This window comes from Mauremys mutica, chromosome 1 (assembly GCF_020497125.1).
Source record: "Mauremys mutica isolate MM-2020 ecotype Southern chromosome 1, ASM2049712v1, whole genome shotgun sequence".
Lineage (NCBI taxonomy): Eukaryota > Metazoa > Chordata > Testudines > Geoemydidae > Mauremys > Mauremys mutica.
Window position 1 is genome coordinate 91,090,308 of NC_059072.1, and position 12,818 is coordinate 91,103,125.

The 12,818-nt window shown below is 43.6% G+C and overlaps 1 protein-coding gene across 3 annotated transcripts in view; it reads left to right on the top strand.

Annotated features, from left to right (window-relative positions):
• TCF20 (transcription factor 20) overlaps positions 1–12,818 on the top strand; it is a 206,601-nt gene that overhangs the window by 136,271 nt on the left and 57,512 nt on the right. The gene's annotated exons all lie outside the window — the stretch shown is intronic.

Consider the following 12,818-nt stretch of genomic DNA (forward strand, 5'->3'; position numbering starts at 1 on the left):
ATTTACATTTAGCTATATTAAAACATGCATTGTTTGCTAGCACCCAGTTTACCAAGCAATGAAGATCACGCTGAATCAGTGACATGTCCTCTTCATTATTTATCACTCCCCCAATTCTGCATCATCTGCAAACTATCATTGATTATTTTGTTTTCTTCCAAGTCATTGATACAAACGTTAAATAGCATAGGGCCAAGAACCAATCCTTGCACGACTCCATTAGAAACATATCTGCTCGATGATGATTCCTCAATTACATTTAGAGAAGTATCAGCCGGTTTTTAATCTATTTAGTGCGTGTCATGTTAATTGTATATCATTCTAATTTTTAATCAAAATGTTATGTGGTACCAAGTTATACTTAGACTTCTGTCAGGCATTTATTACATTAGTGCTATTACCTTTATCAACCAAACTTGTAATCTCATCTAAAAAGGGTACCAAGTTAGTTTGGCAGGATCTCTTTTCCATAAACCCTTGGTGAGTGACATTTAATTATATTACTCTCTTTTAATTCTTTATTAATCGAGTCCCATATTATCCACTCCATTATTTTTCCTGGAATAGATGTTAGACTGATAGTCCTATAATTACCTGGGGCATCCCATTTACCCTTTATTATAATGGCACAACATTAGCTTTCTTCCATTCTTCTGGACTTTCCTGGTGCTCTAAGATTTATTGAAAATCATGTTAACAGACCAGGAGCTCCTCAGCCCGTTCTTTTAAAACTCCTGGATACAAGTTATCAGGACCTGCTGACTTCAAAAATGTCTAACTTTAGTAGCTGCTATTTCACATCCATCTGAGATACTGGTAGAACTGAAAGAGTGTTCTCATCTAATTATGAGACTATATCATCTGTTTTTTTCCAAATACAAACAGAAATACTTATTGAAAACGTCTGTGTTTTCTGCATTATTATTAATAATTCTACCATTTCCATATAGCAATGGACCAATGTCATTGTTAGGATTCTTTTTGTTCCTAATATACTTAAAAACTCCTCCTTATTGTCCTTAACTCTGCTGACTATAGATTTCTCTGTGTTCCTTTGCTTCCCTTAGCAATTGTCTTCAATTCCTAATTTGTGATTTATATTTATTACTCTCAACTTCCCTTTCTTCCATGTTATGGTTTGTTGTGTGTATGTGTTTTTTTTTTTAATAGCTGCCGTCCCTTCCCCTCTAAACTAGGTCAGATTTTTTAATCAGCATGGGCTTCCTCCATTGTGGCTCGTTGGACATCTAGTAAATTCTCAGTTATTCACTTCTTTTTCCTGAGCTGGTTCTTCTACCCAGCTGCTTTGGCTCATAATTGTTTTCAGCTTTGTGAAATTGGCCCTTTTAAAACACCCAAGAGTGTGCGTGTATATGTGTGCGTACACGTGTGTGTATATATATTACTGGTTTGGACTTTATTCTGCTTGCACAATATAAATGTCAAATACCTAAACTGTCATTAATTTTTAGTTTTGCGATCAGTTCCTCTTGAGGAGGTCTTAATATAGAATTCCCCCATGTTGGTTGCAACACTTTTACAGTTAGGAAATTGTCATCTAGAATATTTAGAGTTCCAAGGATGTCTTAGTAGTGACAGGATGAGACCTCCAGCATGTCACTCAAATTGAAGTCCCTCATGATCATGCAGCTTTTTTCCTATGTATTTATAGGTAGGTGCATAAAGTGCTGGTCATTCTTTTCCCTAACATGATTCGGTGTTCCAAGTTCCCTGAAGTAATCTTTTATCTGTTGGCTATCCTGCGATGCTATGCCATTAGTGCAGATATGAACCATCGCAAATGGATTTTTGTCTGTTGGCTTCAGAAACCTATCCAATCTTAAGGTGGTGTCTTATGTCTTGGCTCCGGGAAGGGTGTAGCATGCCAGTTCTAGGAAAAACAAGTTACAGGATCCCCTGGTTGTAGATAATGATGTGTATTGCTAGGAGTGGGAGGTTGACACTTGAAACAACTGGAATTGTAGTAGTGCAGGCTTCCCTCCTCTTTCATACCTGTCACGATTCTCAAAACTTTTTCATATCTTCCTCCATCCAGGTCCTGTCTCTCACAGAGACCTGGGTCCTTTTGGCTGACACTGCCTCTGCCGCTACCTTCTGTTATGGAGGCCTCTCCTTTCCTCAGGCCATGTCTAATGCTATGGGGACTATACCAGAATAACTATGGCTCTGTACATATGCTGGTATAACCTTGTATTCTAAACACAGCCCACACCGATGGAAGGGGTTTTTCCATCAGTGTAGGAACACTGTCTCCTTGAGTGATGGTAGCTAGGTTGATGGAAGCATCTATGCTGGAGGTTTGGTTGGCATAGCTATGTTGCTGTGGGTTGAGGATTTTTCATACCTCTGAGTACCATAGCTATGCTGACCTAAATTTTAAATTTAGACCAGGCCTTACTCCTTTGACCCTGAATCAGACCATTGCAGAGGAGGTTGTGGGTGTTGGATTTCTTTCTCATTTCTGCTGTGTTCAACTCCATCCTGCTCCTTCCCATTATTTTTACTCTTTTGAATAGTACTACCTCTGACTCATTTCCGCTTCTCTCCATGTTGCTATCATCTACTGTCCACCCAACTCTTTCCCAGTCAGACTTCCTCTCTGATTTTGACTCCTGGCTGTCTCTCTCTCATCTGCTCTTTACAATCTCCTACTCTCGTCCTGGGTGACTGACTCCTGCTTCCATGTTGATAACAATTCAACCCTTTTCCTTGCCCTCACCTCCTTTTCATTTAGCCTGCAGCCCTGGTTCAGTTCTTCCACTCATCAAAAGGGCTGTTCACTGGACTCGGTCTTCACTAAGCACTGCATGCTCGTGTGCATACACACTCTCTTTATTGCTGAATTCCCCCTCTCTGATCCCTTTCAGTATCACCCAAGTGCCCCACCCATGTCCCTTGTCACTTGGCTTTTCTGTGACTTCTAGTTCATGAGCATTGGTGACTTCTCATCTGCTTTGAGCATCTCCTACTTACCCTCTCTTCCCTTTCTTCTACTGGTCCGGTGACAGATTCTCTATGCTTCATTTTCCTCTGTTCTTTACTCTTTTGCTCTCTCTCCCATTGTAAGGTCCACCCTGCCATCTTCCAGTCCTGTCTGACTCCCAGCATCCACTGGTTCTGCACCTGTTCTCTCACTGCGATGGATGTCTGAGAAATCCCATGACTAGGCTGTCTTCCTCCACTACAGGTTCATTTTTTGCTTCTGTTCTGCCATCATCTTAGCTAAACAACTCTACTTCTTCACCTTAATTGAATCACACACCTGCAGTCCCAGCCACCTTTGTCTTGCTCTTCAAGTTTCCCATCTCCTGCCTTCCCTTATCACTCTGCACAGGATTTTGCTGATTTCTTCTGTATATATATTGACAAAATATAATGTGATTTTCCCCCTCCTCTCAGCTGTGCTGCCTTCCTTGCCTACAACTCTCTCTCCTTTCTCCTTTGTCTCAGACCCAGAAGTTTCTCATCTGTTCTTCTCCTTTAACCCCTCCGCTTGCTCCAGTGATCCTTTCCCATCCCATCTGCTGATCTTCCATTCACTGACTTTCATCCCTCTCCCTTACTCTTCCCTTTTAGCATCTGATCTCTGGGTCTTCTCCTTCACAATACAAGCATGCTTTAGTCTCTCCCATCTTTAAAAAAAAACAACAAAACACTCTTGATCTCACTTGCATCTCCAACTACCGTCCCCATCATTTCTAAGCCCACTGAATGTGCTGTCCTACAGTTGCTATCTGGAGTTCCTCTCCTCCAGTTATTTTCTAAACCCCTTCAACTGGTGGTCTGCTCTTTGCACTCCACTGAAACTGCTCTTGCGAAAGTTTATAATCCCTTTTTAGCCAAAGCTCAGAACTGGTACTCTACTATCAGTCTCCTTGACCTCTCAGATGACTTTGATATCATCTACCATGCTCTTTTTCTTGAAATCTTGTCCTCTCTTGGCTTCTGTGATTGTCCTCTTCTGGCTCTCCTCCTACCTCTCTCATTGCTCCTTCAGTGTGACCTTCAGAGGATCCTTTTCATCCCCCTTCCAACTTTGTGGAGGCTCCACAGGGCCCGTCTTTGGTCCCTGTGATGTGTTGGAACCCTCCCCTCCCCCGGTCTGAGATGCCAGCTGATGTGCTGGGGTCCCACTGGTTCCGCCCATTCCACCAGCGTGGGTTTCCTGACCCTGTCCTAGCAGTGCCAGGCCCTCAAGCCTTCTTCAGCACACATACACAGATAGGGACACACCCAGTTGCAAATGGACACAGAGACATTATCAGCTCTGCGTGGGAGGAATCAGCTCACAGAGTCACCTAGCACTCACGTGCACACCTTCTTTGGGGCGTAAACCCAAAATAATAATGTCTTGCGCTATATAGAAAGATCTGCACAGTGCAAACTCATAAAAATTCTCACTCTCCCATGGGTGGAGAGAGAGTTGCACAGCTTTTTGCCCTTCCCCCATCCCCAGATATGAATTGCACAGACGGGGTTTTGAAATGAGCAAGAAATAAATTGATTAACTACAGAAGGTAAATTTTAGGTGCTTGTAAGGGATAGCAAACAGAACAAAGCAGATTACTGAGCAAAGAAAACAAAACACGCAAACTAAGTTTAATACACTCAAGAAACAGGTTACAAAATGTAATTTCTCACCCTAAATGTTGTTTTAGGCAAGTTGCAGAGTTTCTGTAGCTTAGAATTCCAGTTATTTCTCTTTACAGACTGGACCCCTGTCTCAGCGTGTACTCAACCCTGCCTTTCCCTTCAGGTGTTTTTAGCAGTCTTCCTTCCTGGGCAGGCAATGGAGTAGAGTCCTGATTGCCCTCCTTCCCAGACTTAAGTAGGATTTACATAAGGCGGGAACCCTTTGTTTCCAGTGGAAAAATATCAGCAGTGTCCAAAGTGGTACTCTGTACCAGGTGACATCAGATGACCCTGCAGTGTCAAAGCAACATCCCAGGAAGCTTTTCAGAAAGGTGGGAGATTAGTGTCTTCAAAGTTCTATTGTCCTTCTTAATGGCCCAATCCAGGCTGATTGCCTACTGTCTGGTGGGCATTCCCCCAAATACACACCCAGTTGTAATTGTTATATAGTCAATATTCCTAACTTCAGATACAGAAATGATACAGGCATACACATTGGATAAATACATTCAGTTGGTCGTAACCTTTCCAGTGATGTCTCACATGATCCATCTTGCATAAAACATACCTTAGTTATGCCATATTCATTTCATAGAACAATATTTCTATGACAAATATGGGGTGTAGCATCACAGTCCCCATCTCTCTCTCTCTCTCTCTCTCTCTCTCTCTCTCTCTCTTTCTCCATGTTATCTCTGGGTAATATAATCCACAAACACAACTACTACCATCACTATGCTGATGATTTAGAACTGTGTCAGTTTCGTGTCCAGACTAAAATCTTGTTCTGTCTGGCCTCTTCTCATGGATGTCTAGCCATCAGTTCAAGCTCAATGTGGCTAAAACAGAGCTCCTAATTCCCCGCTACCTCCTTTCTCTGTTGTTGTCCACCTGGCCCTCAGTTCTGTAACTGGAATGTGATCTTCAACTCAGAGCTCTCAGTAGGTTTTCACATTCAGGCTATGTCTAAATCTTGCTGATTTCTTCTGCATAACATCTTGAACATATGACCTCGCATCTTGACTACTGCAACATCATTTTCTCTGGCCTTGACAGATGCATTATTGCCCCATAAATAGGCATTCAGAATGCTGCTGCAAAGATTCTTTTTCTAGCCCATCACTTTGTATCCCTTCACTGGCTCCCTCTTCTCTTTCACATCAAACAATAAACTGCTCACTTTCAAGGCCTCCTCTTCGCAACGTATTCCCGTGCTACTGATCATCCCTCTTTCACAATAAAAATGTCGACGCCTACATCAGATTGGCCTATGATTCAAGTCTCCAGTTTCCACTTGTTACGTTTTTTTCTTTTTTCAAACAAGCACCTTTGTGCTTTCTTCCATGCTCCCCCTCATGCTTGGGAGTTGCTCCCTGTAAGCATCTGCAAAGTTACCTCATTATCCTCCTCAAAACTCTCCTCTAAACTCTCTTTTTTGCTGTGATGCCTACAGAAAACATGACAACGGTTGGGCTGCTGGTGTGCTAAAACTGCTACCTATCATGCTGACCAATATTGTCTCATTGTTTCCATGTAGAGTCAGAGTTTAAGGGCAGAAGGCGCCACTAGATCTAGTCAAGTGATACTCAGGCCTCAGTGATTCAGGAGCCAAATTTGCGATTTGCATTACCCAAAAGAACCATAGTAGTATGAATTCATTGTTTCTTTAATTCTCTCTCTCTAGATAGAGAGATTCTCACAGCAAAATGACTGACCAAGTATTAATATTTTATCAACTACAGCTGGTTACTAACATAGTAAAAGCATCCTAATTGGTTAATAACTGAGATTGGTTAATAATTAAATCACACAGTGTTTTAATATCATGTGCTGCAAAGAGCTGCAGGAGACACATTAAAAAGCCACTTGCAGCTCTGGAGCCTCATCTTCACTGATCTAGTTTGACTTCCTGTATGTCACAGGCTATCAACACCACCAGCACCCGCAGAACCAAAATTAGACCAAAGTATTGCATCCCACAGGAGACTAGATTTCATACCACACACAGAATAGGAGGGACCGAGGTGTGCCAGTGCCTGAGGGTCCCTGCACTGGCAGGGAAATCATTAAGTGAGAGAGACCCAGATAATTCTCTCAAATGACCTGCATTCATGCTGCAGGGGAAGGCTAAACCCACCCGAGATCAACACTAGTCTGACCTGGGAGTAAATTCCTTCCTGACCCCACATATGAGCAAGAACCTGCCAGCCAAGCACCTGATAGAGAGACTGTTTAGTGCCACCTGAGAGCCCTGACCCTCTCTATCCAATGTCCTGTCTCCAGCTGTGACTATACCTGATGCATCAGAGGAAGGAGTTTAAAAAAACAAAAACAAAAAACTGACCCCTGCTGGTGACCGGCTGAAACCCTGATGTATAAGCTTCTAGGAATATAAAACATAAACCGGCATTGAGCCTGGGGCAATTGAGCCTGCTCCTACAATCCCAAGCAACATAGTCGTACAATTGCACTCATAAATTTGTCCATCTCTCTCTCAAAACTAATTAAGTTGTTCGCCCCACAACTCCTATTAGGAGGTGGTGCCAGCATCTCATCCCTCTGATGGTTAGGAATCTTCTAATTTCCATCTTGAATTTGTTCATGTTCAGTTTATAATCATTGTGCCAACATTGTCCGTTAGCTTAAATAACCCTTCTCTGTCTGTCTATATCCCTCTGTTGTCTTATGTTCAAATTGTAAGCTCTCGGGGACAGAGGCAGTCATATTGTTGTGTGTTTTGTATGGCATCTAGTACAACGGGGGTCCTGGTCTGTGACTAGCGTTCTTAGATGTTCTAGGTAGTACAGATAATAACTGCCCTTTCCCCTTCAGCGCCATTGCAACTACTAGGACAGTTACTTTTCCTTAGCAGTTTTTTTAACTTGTTGTCCTACTGCAGTAAAATTGTAGTGCCAGACTCTTTCAAGGAAGCAGTACGTCGTCTCCCATTCAGTATGGAGAGGGTTACACTCAATATGAAGATTGGAAGGAGAGGATTGAGAAGTGTAGGAGCCACAGGGCATCCTCAGGCATTGGAAAGGCTCAGTTGAACTAGGCTCTATGTTATCTTGCTGCCTGAGGACAGCCTCCTGGCTCAAACAACCCTTATCTTACTTCCTATGCCTGGTGTGTATATTCTTTCACTCTTCCCTATTCTGCTAGTGCATTTTCTTTCTCACCTCTGACATGCAGTTCATTATTCTTATAGTATCAAAGAAGAGACAGGTAATAGTAATGGGGGATTTGATTATTAGAAATATAGATAGTTGGGTTTGTGATGACTGGGAGAACCTCACGGTGAATTGCCTGCTGGGTTCGAAGGTTGCGGACCTCTCGAGACATCTAGACAGACTTATGTGCAGTGCTGCAGAATAGCCAGTGGTAGTGGTACATGTAGGTGACATAGGAAAAGGTAGGAGAGAGGTCTTGGAGGCCAAATTTGGCTGCTAGGTAAGAGCTTAAAGTCCAGGACCTCCATGGTACCATTCTCTGAAACGCTTCCCTTTCCACATGCAGGGCTGGTTAGACAGGCGGAATTGCAGGGTCTCAATGTGTAGGTGAGAGAGTGTTTGGAGGAGGGATTCAGATTTATTAGGAACTGGGGAACCTTTGGGGAAAAGAGGGAGCCTATACAGGAAGGATAGACTCCACCTAAACCAAAATAGAACCAGATTGCTGGCATGTAAAATTAAAAAGGTCATAGAGGAGTTCTTAAGCTAAGGGCTGTGGGAAAGCCAACAGGTGCAGAGGAGTGCATGGTTTGAACAGACACTGCCTTTAGGGGAGGTTTTATTAAAAGGAATACTATATATCCTACTAAAGAGGAAAGGAGAGAAGTTGGCAAAGTACACATAGGAACTGAAGAAAAATAGTCAAATGAGTCCCATTCAATTACATCACAATGAAGGCAGATAACTAAATATTGACAAATTTTAATAGGTGCTTTTATACAAATGAAAACTCTAAATATGAAGATGGGTGAACTTGAGTGTCTGGTATTAAAAAAGGACAGTGATATAATAGGCATCACAGAAACTTGATGCAATGATAATCAATGGGACCCAGTAATATCAGGGTACAAAATATACAGGAGTGACAACGTAGGTCATGCGGGGTCGGGAAGTGGCACTATATGTGAAAGAAACCATAGAGTCATAGTAAAAATCTTAAGTGAATCAAACAGTACTATGGAATCTCTATGGCTAGAAATTCCATGCTTGAATAATAAGAGTATGGTAGCAGAAATATAACACTGATCACATCTCTTTGTGGTAGCTCCCTGTGCAAATAAATTTATATTGTGAGATACACAGTGACCAGACAGATAAGCAGGAATGCTAGAAATCCGTTTGGCTCAGAGAAATGCAAAATTTGTGTTTTTACAGAGAATCTTTAGTTATTACATTTTGTGAAGAGAAAAAAAAAATTAACTATTAACTAAATTTTACAGAAAGTACCTGTGTCACTTATTCAATGTGCGCAACTTCCCCCTCTTGTGATTGATTTTTTCATTGCGCTTTAAATTTATATAGCTAAACATACTCCAATAAACTGCTTCCGGTGATAAAGGTTACTCAGCGGCATATAGGGGTTTGTGTTTTAATGCATCTCAAATTTCACTTCCGCCTCCACACATGAATAATTAAAGCTATGAAAAGATGCTGAAAACTAAAAAGCACCCCCTAAAAACCATGTCGTTGAGTTTGGCAAGGACAGATTTCACATTGATGGTAATGTGCTGTTCCAGGGATCGGCAACTTTTGGCACACGGCTTGCTGGGGTAAGCACCCTGGCGGGCCGGGCCAGTGTGTTTACCTACCGCGTCTGCAGGTTCGGCCGATCACGGCTCCCACTGGTCACAGTTCGCCACTCCAGGCCAATGGGGACTGCGGGAAGCGGCGCGGGTCAAGGGATGTCTGGCTGCCACTTCCCACCACCCCCATTGGCCTGGAGCGGCGAACCACAGCCAGTGGGAGCCGCGATCGGCCAAACCTGCAGACGTGGCAGGTAAACAAACCAGCCCGGCCCGCGCCAAAGGTTGCCGATCCCTGTGCTGTACTATATGCAGCAAGGCTATAGATTACATTTGGAGGCAGACAATTGTAGAACACATGGAAAGTGTTTAAAATATAAACTGAATGAAAGGAAATGTAAACAAGAGGCTGAAACAGCAGGGCCCTCTGCAACAGTAAAGAAACAGTGCATTGTGACTGGATCATTCCAGCATTTTATAAATGTAAGTATTCCATAAAATATTGTGTCAACTGATACCTGTATATATTGTGGCTAGGGAAACTAAAGTTAAGTGTTTCGTTTTAATTGTGGAAAAATACAGATTTTTAGGGCGGGGTTGTTTTGGAGAATTTCGTTTTTTATCATAGAAAACGAGGATGCCTGTAGGTAAGTGTCTCCAACCCCTGCCTGAACAGAATATTTTCAAGGCATGTCATCTTGTGGTGACTGCATTTAACTTCAAGACTTTGAGAACATAATTTCCAGTATAGATACATAACTTAAGTATTATCTACACACATTTCATAATGATTAGGATGAGCAGTGGGTTGTTGGCACTCGGTAGAGATCTTACATTCCACCCTTTGAACTATTGTGTATATATTGACCCATAGGATCCCTGTAAAGCTCTATGCCCCTCAGTGCCCTTTGCCACTTTCTACAAAGAGGTTGAATTTTGTAAAATTAAATGTATCTAAAGCCTCAGATCATTAGAATAGTTTCTACTGTTTTCCTTTTAAGTTCAAATTAAAACAATTGTTCCTCTGCCTGGCAGAGCGCCACTGCAGAAGTAGCATGCCTAGCCCTGTGGCGGTGGAACTATTTAAAATCAGTAGCTCCTTAAGCACTTGACTTTCAAGTCTGTTTTCCAGAAACTAAAGGTATAAATTGCACAGCCCCTCTAACAGTTCCTCTCTTTCACTGAGGAATAGTCACAGAACTAATCCACTCCTTTTTTTACCATTGCACAGAAGTTTAGGGTGGGATTTTTCAAAGTGCCTAAGTGACTTAGAAGCACAAGTCTGCATTGACATTCAGTGAGACTTGAGCTCCTTAAATTGTTGAAGCCCATCTAAAAATTCCAGCCTTATTCTGTATTGTAAATTGCTTTAAGTATAAACATAGATACATTTTTTGTTAGTTTTGGCAGTTGAGTTGTTCGTTATCAGGATCACTTTGGCATTGCCCATTATGGCAGTCCAGTAAAGAATCTGAGCTTTAAGAGGGGTTTTGCTTGCTTTGCTAAATTTACTGCTTCTCATAGGCATAACTTTCTGCCATACTGAACGGGATTGACAGTCCACCAAGAGCTGCTATGTTTAAGTCCTTCTCGAAGGTTCAGAATGATTGTAGTGACATAAGAGACTGTGCGAGTCCATGGGTCAGAGGTCTTAAGTGTAGCTGCTAAGCTTCCTTCAATACTGAAGTACTGACTCCATCCTAGGCTGAAAATCTGCGACTTGTGACCAAGGCATTTTTAAGTAGCCATCTAGATTCCTTCCAAACTCTTGGGACTCTACATATCTCAAATAGAGCCAAGAAATTAACCTTTTTGTGGCTATTATGGGGGATCACTTGGTGTTGAGGAAGGGCCATAACAGAGCTTGTGCTATTAGAATCTGGCCAGGCCTAAATAACATCCTTGTAAGATAGGATGACTTCCATTTGTCAGTGGAGGTAAAAACTTGGAATACTTCTTTGAATGCTTGCTCATGTTGTTTTCATTCTAGGTGTGTGCGCACCCATGTGCACCATCGTCAGAGATTTTTGCCTTCGTTGTATCTGTAGGGCCGGCTGTGGCACCCCCATGAATGCTGCACTCATGCGCCAGTATATTAGGTGCCGCTGGCCATACATCCTCTCAGTTCCTTCTTAGCACCCATGACAGTTTGTTGGAGCACCTTGTCTTGCATTGTAAGAGTGTTAGCAGTTCTCAACAGATCATTGTTACCTAACCTTTGTATATAATTGTTAGGTATTTAGTTAGTCATTAAGGTAAGTGAGTTTAGTAGTTAGAGTCCTGACTAGGACTTTGCCCTGGAGCGGTGCATGACCTGTTCTCCGGGCTTCAAACTGTGTTCCTCATGCAACAGGCCAATGCCTATTATTGACCCCCATGACAGCTTTCTGAAGTGCTTGGGGGAGTCCCATAGAAAGGACAAGTGCAGAATCTGTAAGAACTTTTGCCCTAGAACCCAAAAGGAGCAGGATATCTGCTTCAGGGCCCTCCTCATGGAGGCTGCATTTCACCCTGCGTCGGAGCCCTCCTGCTCGGATCCCACGCTGAGCACCTCGGCATCAGTGCAGAGGGCACCGCCGGCACCATTCCCCCCTCACCGATGCCTAAGAAGCGGCAAAAGAAGAAGAGCCCCCCGGCACTGGAAAGGAAACGGATTTTGGGCAAAGGACCTATGTCAGGCCTGCCCTGGGGTTTAACAGGGGTACTGCTGAGGTCGGACAACACTCCCGCCCCCCGCCAGGGATCCAACTCCTAGGAGTGGCAGAGGACCCTAGGGCCCTCATTGCCTGAAGCAGCCCCAGTGGCTAAAGAACAAGCAGGCTGTCCGACACCGCAGACCCTTCACCAAGCACGGGACTCAGCTAAGATCCCAACACCTAAGGGCAAGCCGATGATGGCACCACTGCTCCATAGGGCAGTGGAGCACCTTCGGTCCCTGAACTGCAGGTGTAGTTCCCCATCTCTGCGGCCTCAGTCTCCAGTCAGAAAACCCTGGTCTCCGACGCTGCGCTCTCCATCTACAAGACATGGGACACCGGAGTCAAGGCACCGGTACTGGTGAGCTTCCTGCCAAAGATCGCCACTGCACAGGTCACCTTCACACAGATGGGCTCCCAAACGTCGGTCCGGGATCACTCTCTGTCATGGCACCATTCTCCTTCCTCCTCTAATTCCGCTTGTTGGGCAGGCACCGGCCCTCACCTCACAGGTCACTGACCAGGGTCAGTTGAGAGACTCAGGCCTCGATGGCTCCGCCCTGGTCACCAGAAGGACAGTGGACCAAGTCAGACTGGGAGTTCAGCCTCTCGCCACGGAGGGGTGATTCTCTGCTGACCCGCAAGACTAGAGCAGCTCCTGCAGCAGCAGCATGGCAGCAGGTTCAGTGGTCTGCTCAATGGCCATACTGGAACCC